The sequence below is a fragment of the Maylandia zebra genome, linkage group LG23, assembly GCF_041146795.1.
Source record: "Maylandia zebra isolate NMK-2024a linkage group LG23, Mzebra_GT3a, whole genome shotgun sequence".
Taxonomy (NCBI): domain Eukaryota; kingdom Metazoa; phylum Chordata; class Actinopteri; order Cichliformes; family Cichlidae; genus Maylandia; species Maylandia zebra.
In genome coordinates, this window is record NC_135188.1 from 47,778,018 (window position 1) to 47,790,070 (window position 12,053).

The window sequence follows — 12,053 nt, forward strand, 5'->3', positions numbered from 1 at the left end:
TAGTGTGATATGATAAATCTACCCTACCGCCTACTGGTGTTGGCCAGAGGGGCCGATGGCGCGATATGGCAGCCTGGCTTCTGTCAGTCTGCCCCAGGGCAGCTGTGGCTACAACTGTAGCTGCTTCCACCAGTGTGTGAATGTGAGAGTGAATGAATAGTGGCATTGTAAAGCGCTTTGGGTGCCTTGAAAAGCGCTATATAAATCCACTCCATTATTATTGTTATTATTAAATTACTTACGAGTTTAATTTGTCAGCAACTTTCTGCCAGCCCTCTCTCCTTGCTTTTGCAGCCTTTGCAGTGTTCCCTTGCGTTCTGATTAAACTCTGAAACTCCTGAAATCCCTCACTCAAGAGTTCTTGCTCTGCTGCCGACAAATACCGAGCGCGCTCCTTCAACATTTTCGCCGACCAATCAGAGGGTTGCCGATCAATGTTTCTACTATCGATGCGTAGCCCCTTTTACGACACCCAGTGATTACTTCATCTAGCTGTACTAATCGTCAACAGCAGGTGTGTTCGGAGAACCAGATTAGCGAGTTCACGGTTAGCGCGATGATTTGGTCTTGGATGTGTCATTTGATCTTGGATGTAGTAAGCGACGTACGAAGAACGGGCCCCAGGAAGCAGAGTTATAATAATAATGGATTGGATTTTTAATGGATTGGATTTTTATAGCGCTTTTCAAGGCACCCAAAGCGCTTTACAATGCCACTATTCATTCACTCTCACATTCACACACTGGTGGAGGCAAGCTACGGTTGTAGCCACAGCTGCCCTGGGGCAGTCTGACAGAAGCGAGCTTTGGCTTTTGTGTTGTTAACATGTTTAATGTTATGTATTTTCTTCTATTTGATCTCAAAAAGCTCCTAAAACAGTCAGTGATCCCTGTTGACCTCCCTCGGCTTTTATTACCGCTAATCATTTATTTAAGCTCAGCTTTTAAAACCTTAGGATGTAGCTACAGCCCAGCCCATGCAGCAGTATATGAATGACTAACCTCGTATTGTGGATGGATTATCTCAGTTGTTCTCCTGGCTGAAGTTTGGTCCTTTTACAGCATCCTGCCATGCGATTACATTTGTTCCTGACCACCGAGAACACTCACGTTAACTTTTATCGAGTGGAAAAAAAGTTAGCTTGTTTATATTATGCTAACGTAGCTGTGTCGCTAGCGGTCACGTAGCACATCATTATATACCAGCTAGCCAAACTTCAGTAACCCTACAAACGTCACTGCTGTTTAGTTTTCTGTCTTCATTTATGTTGGAAGTGATAACAGAGCTGTACGTTTGAATTTGTTTCCAAAACCCCGCAGTCAGGACATGCTATATTGTATTTAGATAGAAGCTAGCGAGCTAACTCCCTGCTAACTTCTAACTCTGTTAAATGTCATAAATTCCGTTTTCATGGATGCCTGGATGTTAAACTCAATTGTTACACCTGGTAGAGCAGAACGCTGATCATTTTATTAAAGATGAAAGACTTTAGACAGTTTTTCAACTCACAGTAATGCCACAGTGATCGTTTGATATATGGACCTGCAGCGGAGTTTAGACCCAGACACGGCTAGTGACGTCAGACTGAACAATCGGATAATCATCACCCCTCAACTTTCTCTCTCTTTCTCATCTAAATGAAGTTTCTGCTGGACTAATTCAAGCCTTGAAACAAAGGAGATTAAATATCCATTGCAGACAATAGTGAACAGTGCAGGTAAAAGAAGCAGAAAGTGTGATCAATGTGTGAATTCAGTTTACTTAAAAATAGATTTATGTTTTTTTCTTGATGCAGTTTATGTTAGAGTGGTACAAAAGATGCACTTCTGCATCTTAACCACAGACTGTATGTAAACGATCGATGCAGCCACCCTGACATCACCCATAGGTTTGTGGATTACAGCATTGGCACCTTAAGTTTGGCTCCCACAATTATATGTGATATTAAATGGAATTCCCATGTTTGAAGAGCAAAAAAACAGGTTTGAAGACATTGCTGAAAAATCTGAAGGGTTTATTTTGAGTTTTGAGTCAGCGCTGCAACATAACTGAGCACGGCACATTAAAAATGCATACTTTATACGTATTTACATATATTTATGTATACGTATATATATATTTATCTGTACAGTGAACTTGAGATGACCACCAACACTGGCATACACATTCACAGTGTGTATCAGTGTCAATATTTACCAATAAACTTAAACAATGAGTTTTAATCAAAGAATCATGTGAGGCAGAGATATTTGTAAGGAGAAAGGATTTCTTCATGTTTTGAGGAAGTGCTGAAGACTGAAGTGACACAACTTCAACTTTATGAATGACACTGATTGATTTTATTATTTTGATATGATGTTGCATTTATTAATGATGGCTGCTGCTCCTGTCTCTTCCATCAGGTGAAGAATGCTGCTCATGCTCGTCCGGCAGGTCCTGCTACTCCTGTCGCATCTCCAGCCGCTCCTGCTCCTCCTTCAGTTCCTGTTGCTCCTGCAGGGACAGGAAAAACGCGTGGGAGCAGCGCCCTCTCGCTAATGTGCGAAAGGGCGCTGCTCCCACATAAAATCTGGGCGCACAAGATTACCCACTCTGAGCCCTTCCTGCAAGAGTGCGCAACGCCCACGCCACCACACAATCCAGTCCACCTCTCAAACACGCACCAGATTACACCACTCGGAGCTCCTCCTGCACGCACACGAGAGTTGGCCACACCCAGCCACCACTCAATCTGGGGCATCTCTCGCACGTGCACTGAGGAAAGGTCCATAACCTGGTCGGGAGGGGGTATTCAGGAGGTTCAACGCTGGAACATTGAACACTCCAACCTCCTCCTGCACGCACACAAGAGTTGGCCACACCCAGCCACCACTCAATCCGTGCCACCTCTCGCATGCGCACCAGATTACACCACTCCGAGCTCCTCCTGCACGTGTGCGAGAGGGGGCCACACCCAGCCACCACTCAATCCGGGCCACCTCTCACACGTGCACTTAGGAAAGGTCCATAACCTGGTCCGGGAGGAGGGATTCAGGAGGTTCAACGTTCTACAGATGAACCTCACACTCTGAGCTACTCCTGCACACCTCTTGCACATGCACAAGATTACGCCACTCGGAGCTCGTCCTGCAAGATGGCGCCACAACCAGCCACCACTCAATCTGGGCCACCTCTCACAAACCCACTGAGGAACGATCCATAACCTGGTCCGGAAGTGGGGGGGAGGAGGCTCAACGTTCCAGCGTTGAACCTCACACTCCTGCACGTGCGCAAGAGAGTGTCACACTGGACAAACTCTTGCACTCGCAACAAGATTACACCCCTCCAAGCCCCTCCTACACGCGCACGAGAGGGGGCCACACCCAGCCACCACTCAATCCGGGCCACCTCTTGCACGCGCACCAGATTATGTCACTCTGAGCTACTCCTGCACAAGATTACCCACTCTGTGCCCTTCCTGCAAGAGTGCGCAACGCCCACGCCACCACGCAATCCAGTCCACCTCTCAAACACGCACCAGATTACACCACTCGGAGCTCCTCCTGCACGCACACGAGAGTTGGCCACACCCAGCCACCACTCACTCTGGGGCATCTCTCGCACGTGCACTGAGGAAAGGTCCATAACCTGGTCGGGAGGGGGTATTCAGGAGGTTCAACGCTGGAACATTGAACACTCCAACCTCCTCCTGCACGCACACAAGAGTTGGCCACACCCAGCCACCACTCAATCCGTGCCACCTCTCGCATGCGCACCAGATTACACCACTCCGAGCTCCTCCTGCACGTGTGCGAGAGGGGGCCACACCCAGCCACCACTCAATCCGGGCCACCTCTCACACGTGCACTTAGGAAAGGTCCATAACCTGGTCCGGGAGGAGGGATTCAGGAGGTTCAACGTTCTACAGATGAACCTCACACTCTGAGCTACTCCTACACACCTCTTGCACATGCACAAGATTACGCCACAACCAGCCACCACTCAATCTGGGCCACCTCTCACAAACCCACTGAGGAACGATCCATAACCTGGTCCGGAAGTGGGGGGGAGGAGGCTCAACGTTCCAGCGTTGAACCTCACACTCCTGCACGTGCGCAAGAGAGTGTCACACTAGACAAACTCTTGCACTCGCAACAAGATTACACCCCTCCAAGCCCCTCCTACACGCGCACGAGAGGGGGCCACACCCAGCCACCACTCAATCCGGGCCACCTCTCGCACGCGCACCAGATTATGTCACTCTGAGCTACTCCTGCACAAGATTACCCACTCTGTGCCCTTCCTGCAAGAGTGCGCAACGCCCACGCCACCACGCAATCCAGTCCACCTCTCAAACACGCACCAGATTACACCACTCGGAGCTCCTCCTGCACGCACACGAGAGTTGGCCACACCCAGCCACCACTCAATCTGGGGCATCTCTCGCACGTGCACTGAGGAAAGGTCCATAACCTGGTCGGGAGGGGGTATTCAGGAGGTTCAACGCTGGAACATTGAACACTCCAACCTCCTCCTGCACGCACACAAGAGTTGGCCACACCCAGCCACCACTCAATCCGTGCCACCTCTCGCATGCGCACCAGATTACACCACTCCGAGCTCCTCCTGCACGTGTGCGAGAGGGGGCCACACCCAGCCACCACTCAATCCGGGCCACCTCTCACACGTGCACTTAGGAAAGGTCCATAACCTGGTCCGGGAGGAGGGATTCAGGAGGTTCAACGTTCTACAGATGAACCTCACACTCTGAGCTACTCCTACACACCTCTTGCACATGCACAAGATTACGCCACAACCAGCCACCACTCAATCTGGGCCACCTCTCACAAACCCACTGAGGAACGATCCATAACCTGGTCCGGAAGTGGGGGGGAGGAGGCTCAACGTTCCAGCGTTGAACCTCACACTCCTGCACGTGCGCAAGAGAGTGTCACACTGGACAAACTCTTGCACTCGCAACAAGATTACACCCTTCCAAGCCCCTCCTACACGCGCACGAGAGTTGGCCACACCCAGCCACCACTCAATCCGGGCCACCTCTCGCACGCGCACCAGATTATGTCACTCCGAGCTACTCCTGCACGCGCACAGGATCACACCACACCCACGCCACAAAAACACTCCGGTCCCCTCCACACTGAGTTTAGAAAAGTTCAACATTAACGTGGACACTGCATGTCCCCTTAACATTTCCACTTTAGCAAATGTCACCTGCTGAGCGGTCCTTACTGCACTCTTCAAAAGGTTTCAATCTATTAATAATATGACAACATTCATTTGAACAAAACACATTCTAATTAAAATAATCGACCTGATTTACGGCACAAATCTCACTTTTTTTTTTAGGAAAGAGAAGCACACACACACACACACACACACACAGTTTCTGTAGCCAAACAAAAGATAACAGATCCTAAGATACAAACATTTTCATTCCTCTTAGATTTTAGCAGTTACTCAGAGTCTAGCGGTAGGCAGGAAAATGAACACAAACATGATTTGTCTAAGAACAGGCTGTAAGATAGTACTTGCTTGGTTATATCACACTAAAGAAATTACAAAATGTGAGCACCCATGTACATGCATGCAGCGAATATCAAATTCTACTCTTTAAAGCTTTTATGCAGCAAGAAGGTACCTTTGAACAGCGGTCTCCAACCTTTTTTGCACCACGGACCGGTTTATGCCCGACAATATTTTCACGGACCAGTGTCTCAGATAAATACAACAAAATAAAACTAGTATCAGTATCGAAAAAAAGAAGATTTATTCATAACACATGTGAAAAGACCCAGGAAAACCGAGTTAACAATAAAAACGATAACAAAATAACGCTTAAAACCGATAAAACCCCTGAAAACCAGACATTTCACACCTGAGCCTCAACTCTCGCGGCCCGGTACCAAACGACTCACGGACCGCTACCGGTCCGAGGCCCGGGGGTTGGGGACCCCTGCCTTAGAACAGCCAGTCCGTGAAAATATTGTCGGGCATAAACCGGTCCGTGGCGCAAAAAAGGTTGGGGACCGCTGCCTTATGCTGGGCTTACACTGTGCGATTTTTGGCCCATTTTGAGCCGATTTTTGAGTCGTGCGACCGTTTTGGCGATCGGCCCGATTTTGGCCTTCATCGTGCGTCATGCATCGTATAGTATACGTGGGGTAACGAGACGCGATTAACCCCTCACGACCAGCTCCCGATCATCAATCGCTTGGTCGTGAGCGACCCTCGCGACCGTCGTGAGGGTGTCACCGCAGTTTGTCACACTGCGCACGCGCAAACACAAATGTCAGCGAAAAAGACGGAGCAGCACAGCAGTGCAGCGTGTGATCTGGACACAAGCGATGGAGGAACAACTTGTAGAACTTTGGAAAGCTCATCCGAGCCTTTTCGATGTGGCCTCACAAAATGATCACGACCACAACAACCGTGAAAATAGTTGGATCTACACTGCTGCTCAATCACAGCTGATCAATGTTTTTCATTAGCAATTTAGCAAAGTTGATGGTGGTGGTGTGTCTGTGTGAGTGAAAGACAGAGAGAGCGAGCGACAGAATTTCTGTTATAACCTTCATTTTATGGAGGCACAGTGTGAGCACTCAGGTCGCATCAGAGCATCGGGCGGTATAGTGTGAGACCCTGCATCGTGACCTATGACCCCTGCGAGTCAACCGTACAGTTTGAGCAGGAGCTGAAAAAATCGCACAGTGTCTGCCCAGCATTAGAAGACCAACACATGTACAGGTCCCTCCACACTGTGTTTAGAAAAGTTTAACATAAACGTGGACACTGCATGTCCCCTTAATAATTCCACTTTAGCAAATGTCACTTGTCGAGCGGTCCTTACCTTAAAAAATAATCTCTTTTTCTTTCCTCTCCTCTCTTTTTCTCCTCTGTAATCCAAAGTGCATGTACCAGCTCTGCCAGCATTTTTCAAAATGTGTTTTTTCCATAAATGCTATGACAACATTCATTTGAACAGAACGCATCTGACGCATTTGCTAAGCTCCACCCCCGGCTACTGTTGAGCAGTACCTGGTTACCTGGTTTCTATATTTCTCCATGTAGCACAGTGTCTTGTTAATTTATTAGGTTGAGTCGTTTAAAAGAACATGTCACAAACTTGTATTGATTCACAAATACACCACCTAATCATATGTGATAAGTTGGGACTAAATTTAAGTTGTGTAATGGTCAAGCAACTTGATAGCACAGTGTAATTGTGCGAAATTAATCAAAGCACCCCCAAAGATTTCTTACTTTTTTGAGAATATTTGCTGTTTGTGTGACACACTACTAAAAATATAAAAAGCATACAGTACTGTACTTGTTTGAGGCGTAATATTTTAACAACAAAAGTATAGATAACCCCCCCTCCCAAAATGGTTTGTTCCAGCTCTCCCCTACTCTGACTCTAGCGCTCTGGCTGCCAGAGCGATGGTGGCTGAGACGCAGCGGTGCAGAGGTGTAAGTGCCTGGCTTAAAACAGGGCATGTTAGCTGCATTTAACCTTCAGTTACTCTTTCTACAGTTAGGTAGGAGTCAGACCATGTTTCTTTTTAGCTGAAAAGCATTACACCAGGTAACCTGCAGTGTTGAAAACGTGTTTTCCGACGATGTTTGCTGCCCTACAATCCGTCCTACTCTGTAGTAAATTCAGCGACATTTGACCCGTCCTGTTGCTCCCATTGAAATGTATACAGCCTATTTAAAATCTAAAACTTTAGATTGTCCGCAGCCTGCTGTTGTTACCACTGTCCTGTTTGAAATGGATGCTAACTGACTGAATGCCCATTAACCTTATAACTGTTGTGTGCGTGTGTGTTTGTGTACAGAGAGACAGCCAGGTTCATAATGGATATAAGGACGTTTTTTCAAAAAAAGGAGCCACATCAGGTAAAAGTGTAAGATCAAATGATCCGTCAATCAAGAATAATGTTGGATCAGTGTATCAATGTTTATATCTTTTATTAGATGTTCATGTGGTTTGGTTATTTGCCTTTTGGTTGAAAGTACACTGAGAGGACTTTTTGTTAGTGATCTTAACAGAATTTTTTTCATATTAATGTAATTTTTCATCTCATTGCATACAATCTATTTGTGTATGATTGTCAGTGCAAAGGGAGCGAGGAAAGAGGGAACGTGAGGAGAAAGTACAAGGTCAGGAAGAAGCAGGTAAGAAAACAGACAGGGAGCAGTGACGGGCACAACAGAAACTGTTAAACTGACAAAGAGAAATACATACATGCAAATGCATACATATATGTCCAACCAGAGCATGTTGGTTGATGTTTAAGTGATTGCCTTCTTGTCTTTGGTGTGTAGTGGTACATTTCTCATGACATGCCATCTCTTTCTCATGTATTCACGTCATCCTCTTAAACTAAAGATTTAAGTAAAATTCATATACAGACAATGTGTGAAAAAACAGTTTATTTTTTGATATATATTGGTTATGCATTGATCAAAAAAATAGTTGATGTGTAATGTTATCACAGGTACCTGCAGCCCAAATGAGAACATCATTATACACATAATTTAATCACATCTCCCTGTCCTCCACTCTCCCCACCTTCACCCAGTATGTTACCTGCTACACCAGAGACAATAAAACATTGGACTTATTGTATGCCAACACCAAGGAGGCATACAGCTCATCACCTCTCCCTCCCCACAGGGAACTGTGCTGGCACCGTTCCTCTTCACCCTCTACACTGCAGACTTCTCCATCAACTCCCCACGCTGCCACCTACAGAAGTTCTCTGACGACTCTGCCATAGTCGCCTCATCACAGGTGAGGACGACTCCGAGTACAGACGGTGGACTCTGGACTTTGTAGACTGGTGTCAGCAGAACCACCTGCTGATAAACGCCGGGAAAACCAAGGAGTTGGTGGTGGACTTCCGGAGACGCAGACCCACCACACTGACAGCGGTGAACATCCAGGGAGTGGACATTGAGATAGTGGACTCTTATAGGTACCTGGGTGTTCACCTGAATAATAAACTGGACTGGAGCCACAACACTGATGCTCTTTACAGGAAGGGTCAGAGCAGACTCCACCTGCTGAGGCGGCTGAGGTCATTTGGAGTCCAGGGAGCGCTTTTAAAGACCTTCTATGACTCTGTGGTGGCATCTGTCATTTTTTACAGTGTGGTATGTTGGAGCAGCAGTTTATCAGCAGCTGAGACGAAGAGGTTGGATAAACTCATCAGGAAGGCCAGCTCTGTTCTGGGATGCACCCTGGACCCAGTGCAGGTGGTGGGAGACAGAAGGACTGTGGCCAAAATAACATCTCTGATGGACAGAGTCTCCCACCCCATGCATGTAAATGCTGCTGAACTGCAGAGCTGCTTCAGTGACAGACTGCTGCATCCTCGATGCATGAAGGAGCGTTTCTGCAGGTCCTTCCTCCCTGCAGCTGTCAGACTGCACAATCAGAACTGCTCCCAGCAAACATACAGTGGGGCAAAAAAGTATTTAGTCAGCCACCGATTGTGCAAGTTCCCCCACTTAAAATGATGACAGAGGTCAGTAATTTGCACCAGAGGTACACTTCAACTGTGAGAGACAGAATGTGAAAAAAAAATCCATGAATCCACATGGTAGGATTTGTAAAGAATTTATTTGTAAATCAGGGTGGAAAATAAGTATTTGGTCACCTCAAACAAGGAAAATCTCTGGCTCTCACAGACCTGTAACGTCTTCTGTAAGAAGCTTTTCTGTCCCCCACTCGTTACCTGTATGAATGGCACCTGTTTGAACTCATCATCTGTATAAAAGACACCTGTCCACAGCCTCAAACAGTCAGACTCCAAACTCCGCCATGGCCAAGACCAAAGAGCTTTCGAAGGACACCAGGAAAAGTATTGTAGACCTGCACCAGACTGGGAAGAGTGAATCTACAATAGGCAAGCAGCTTGGTGTGAAAAATCAACTGTGGGAGCAATCATCAGAAAATGGAAGACATACAACACCACTGATAATCTCCCTCGATCTGGGGCTCCACGCAAGATCTCATCCCGTGGGGTCAAAATGATCATGAGAACGGTGAGCAAAGATCCCAGAACCACACGGGGGGACCTGGTGAATGACCTGCAGAGAGCTGGGACCAAAGTAACAAAGGTCACCATCAGTAACACACTACAACGGCAGGGAATCAAATCCCGCAGTGCCAGACGTGTTCCGCTGCTGAAGCCAGTGCATGTCCAGGCCCGTCTGAAGTTTGCCAGAGAGCACATGGATGATACAGCAGAGGATTGGGAGAATGTCATGTGGTCAGATGAAACCAAAGTAGAACTTTTTGGTATAAACTCAACTCGTCGTGTTTGGAGGAAGAAGAATACTGAGTTGCATCCCAAGAACACCATACCTACTGTGAAGCATGGGGGTGGAAACATCATGCTATGGGGCTGTTTTTCTGCCAAGGGGACAGGACGACTGATCCGTGTTAAGGACAGAATGAATGGGGCCATGTATCGTGAGATTTTGAGCCAAAACCTCCTTCCATCAGTGAGAACTTTGAAGATGAAACGAGGCTGGGTCTTCCAACATGACAATGATCCAAAACACACCGCCCGGGCAACAAAGGAGTGGCTCCGTAAGAAGCATTTGAAAGTCCTGGAGTGGCCTAGCCAGTCTCCAGACCTCAACCCCATAGAAAATCTGTGGCGGGAGTTGAAAGTCCGTGTTGCTCGGCGACAGCCCCAAAACATCACTGCTCTCGAGAAGATCTGCATGGAGGAATGGGCCAAAATACCAGCTACTGTGTGTGCAAACCTGGTAAAGACCTATAGTAAACGTTTGACCTCTGTTATTGCCAACAAAGGTTATGTTACAAAGTATTGAGTTGTATTTTTGTTATTGACCAAATACTTATTTTCCACCCTGATTTACCAATAAATTCTTTACAAATCCTACCATGTGGATTCATGGATTTATTTTTCACATTCTGTCTCTCACAGTTGAAGTGTACCTCTGGTGCAAATTACTGACCTCTGTCATCATTTTAGGTGGGGGAACTTGCACAATCGGTGGCTGACTAAATACTTTTTTGCCCCACTGTACATGTTTACGTCTGCGCTGTAACTGCAATAATTTAATCACTACAACCTGAGTTTGCCTCTTATCTGTAGTTAATTTAATTTAATAACTGTACAGTACTCTGTTTATAGTAACCATTCTCCTTGATGTAAATATGTAAGAAAAATTGTGTATGTTTCTGTTCTGTGTCCTGGTTGTTTGTATTTGTGTCTTTCTGGCTGCTGTTACAACCAAATTTCCCCTTGTGGGACAATTAAAGGATTATTCTATTCTATTCTATTCTATTCCTACTACCAGCAAGCACACATCTTCTAACTGTGTACAGCAGTATCCAATATGTCTATATCCATATAGACGACTGGATACAGCTATAACTGAGAGCTGCATTATTGTTCACAGGACACTTGCTGACTAAACTCCCCAAATCTGAGGTTCCTCTGTGATCTGGGTCGTGGCTGTTGGTGCACCATTAGAGACTACTACTGCCATAACCAGTACTGACCTTAAGCGTTTGGGGGACTGTTTAAAGAGGTAATATGCACCCCACCCCAATAAAAAAGGGAAAGGATTCAAGCTGGTAACAGCTTTAAGCATAACAAACAAATGACACCAACTGCCTTGACTAAAACAATGCTGTTTTTGGAATAGAATGAGGGGACGCCTCGTCATTTTCCTACTTTTGTGTTCTGGTGGTTTGTCCGTGTTTTGAAATTTAAAGTAAGTGAAAGAGTCATTGCCTATAAACTTCAGCACCATGGACAGTTCACTGACTACCCGAAAGAAGAATGGGACATGTCAAAATGCTGAGGGAAAGAAATTAGGCAGGTTACACATGCTGAGTAAAATAAATATTTTACTAATAACTTAAACTTAATATTATCATTACTGCACCCTCGTGTGTTTGAATATCAAGAATATCTAATAAATCTGGGCAAGAGGTGATAGATGCTCCTGACCTCAGATGCATTTCTGAGCTTTTGCTTTGAGTCACACGTCAGAGCTGAGGTTGG

General features: G+C 46.2%; 1 long non-coding RNA gene across 1 annotated transcript; it reads right to left on the bottom strand.

Annotated features, from left to right (window-relative positions):
• Positions 1 to 2,316: 2,316 nt before the first annotated feature.
• LOC112430463 (uncharacterized) lies at positions 2,317 to 7,133 on the bottom strand. The gene is made up of 2 exons (XR_003022066.2): positions 6,848 to 7,133; positions 2,317 to 2,493 (listed from the first exon to the last, which is right to left on the bottom strand). It is a non-coding gene; the product is annotated as an uncharacterized LOC112430463 (long non-coding RNA).
• Positions 7,134 to 12,053: the final 4,920 nt, after the last annotated feature.